The sequence below is a fragment of the Lemur catta genome, assembly GCF_020740605.2.
Source record: "Lemur catta isolate mLemCat1 chromosome 10 unlocalized genomic scaffold, mLemCat1.pri SUPER_10_unloc_1, whole genome shotgun sequence".
NCBI classification, from domain to species: Eukaryota; Metazoa; Chordata; class Mammalia; order Primates; family Lemuridae; genus Lemur; species Lemur catta.
In genome coordinates, this window is record NW_025423732.1 from 1,016,449 (window position 1) to 1,019,095 (window position 2,647).

Sequence of the window (2,647 nt, forward strand, 5' to 3'; positions counted from 1 at the left end):
TTCAGCATTATTTTCAGAACCCGAGCAGGGTTCTCGTATTAGCATAAGAATCGTGCCTGGTAGTTGAGATTTCATGGTGGGGTGTAAGTGCGGGGCTTCTGTCAGCCCTGCCTTTGATTTGTTTACCTCCAGAGTTGGAAAGTGCATATTTGCGTGAGATGGGAAAAGTGTGGATCGTGCTTCAGATTTCATCCTGACACTTTGAAATGACCAGTGTGTTGGTAATTATTTGCCATTTCCATGGCGTTTGGCACCGTAATAGTCATGAGGTCGGTCTCTGCATCCTGAAGCCTATGATTCTTTTTGCAGAGAAACCTCTGCTGAGGCCCAGGTAACTTGCTATTTCCCATAGCTGGCACAGGAGCCTTGGAAGATAGGATTTTTTTCAGTATTATTCCACCATTTTTTCACCACTGTTTCAAGAACGGGAGCCCTTTTCAACCGCTAGCGGAAGAATACTTCTTTGGAGATGAGATATTTTTCTGGGTGGCAAGTGCAGGGCCTCTGTCAGTCCTGGGTTTGTTGGACTAGCGCCAGACATGAGAATTGCGCCTTTGTGGGACAGGTGAATAGTGCGGATCCTGTTTCAGTCTAAAGACTGAAACAGGATCCGCACTTTTCACCGTTTCTTTCAGAATCATTTGATTCATCAGCTAGGAATGGCGATTGCTTCACTAGACAAATCGAAGGCTAGGCCAAAGTAACTCGATCTTTCCAAGAGGTGTGTGGCCCAACTTTTGAAAGAACCGCTAAGTGGAGAATTATTTGTTATTTTTCCGAAGCACTTTTCACCGTAATTGTCATAAGGTTGGTCTCTGCATCCTTAAGCATACGAGAGTTTTCACAGACGAAACAGGCTGAGGCCCAGTAATCTTGGCATTTCCAATAGTTTGTCCTAGAGACTAGCAAGAAAGTGTTCTTTTAAGTATTATTCCGTTGTGGTTTCAGCATTATTTTCAGAACCCGAGCAGGGTTCTCGCATTAGCATAAGAATCCTGCCTGGTAGTTGAGATTTCATGGTGGGGTGTAAGTGCGGGGCTTCTGTCAGCCCTGCCTTTGATTTGTTTACCTCCAGAGTTGGAAAGTGCATATTTGCGTGAGATGGGAAAAGTGTGGATCGTGCTTCAGATTTCATCCAGACACTTTGAAATGACCAGTGTGTTGGTAATTATTTGCTATTTCCATGGCGTTTGGCACCGTAATAGTCATGAGGTCGGTCTCTGCATCCTGAAGCCTATGATGCTTTTTGCAGAGAAACCTCTGCTGAGGCCCAGGTAACTTGCTATTTCCCATAGCTGGCACAGGAGCCTTGGAAGATAGGATTGTTTTCAGTATTATTCCACCATTTTTTCACCACTGTTTCAAGAACGGGAGCCCTTTTCAACCGCTAGCGGAAGAATACTTCTTAGGAGATGAGATATTTTTCTGGGGTGGCAAGTGCAGGGCCTCTGTCAGTCCTGGGTTTGTTGGACTAGCGCCAGACATGAGAATTGCGCCTTTGTGGGACAGCTGAATAGTGCGGATCCTGTTTCAGTCTAAAGACTCAAACAGGATCCGCACTTTTCACCGTTCCTTTCAGAATCATTTGATTCATCAGCTAGGAATGGCGCTTGCTTCTCCAGACCAATCGAAGGCTAGGCCAAAGTACCTCGATCTTTCCAAGAGGTGTGTGGCCCAACTTTTGAAAGAACCGCTAAGTGGAGAACTATTTGGTATTTTTCCTAAGCACTTTTCACCGTAATTATCCTAAGGTTGGTCTCTGCATCCTGAAGCATACCAGAGTTTTCACAGACGAAACAGGCTGAGGCCCATTAATCGTGGCATTTCCAATAGTTGGTCCTAGAGACTACCAAGAAAGTGTTCTTTTAAGTATTATTCTGTTGTGGTTTCAGCATTATTTTCAGAACCCGAGCAGGGTTCTCGCATTAGCATAAGAATCGTGCCTGGTAGTTGAGATTTCATGGTGGGGTGTAAGTGCGGGGCTTCTGTCAGCCCTGCCTTTGATTTGTTTACCTCCAGAGTTGGAAAGTGCATATTTGCGTGAGATGGGAAAAGTGTGGATCGTGCTTCAGATTTCATCCTGACACTTTGAAATGACCAGTGTGTTGGTAATTATTTGCCATTTCCATGGCGTTTGGCACCGTAATAGTCATGAGGTCGGTCTCTGCATCCTGAAGCCTATGATTCTTTTTGCAGAGAAACCTCTGCTGAGGCCCAGGTAACTTGCTATTTCCCATAGCTGGCACAGGAGCCTTGGAAGATAGGATTTTTTTCAGTATTATTCCACCATTTTTTCACCACTGTTTCAAGAACGGGAGCCCTTTTCAACCGCTAGCGGAAGAATACTTCTTTGGAGATGAGATATTTTTCTGGGTGGCAAGTGCAGGGCCTCTGTCAGTCCTGGGTTTGTTGGACTAGCGCCAGACATGAGAATTGCGCCTTTGTGGGACAGGTGAATAGTGCGGATCCTGTTTCAGTCTAAAGACTGAAACAGGATCCGCACTTTTCACCGTTTCTTTCAGAATCATTTGATTCATCAGCTAGGAATGGCGATTGCTTCACTAGACAAATCGAAGGCTAGGCCAAAGTAACTCGATCTTTCCAAGAGGTGTGTGGCCCAACTTTTGAAAGAACCGCTAAGTGGAGA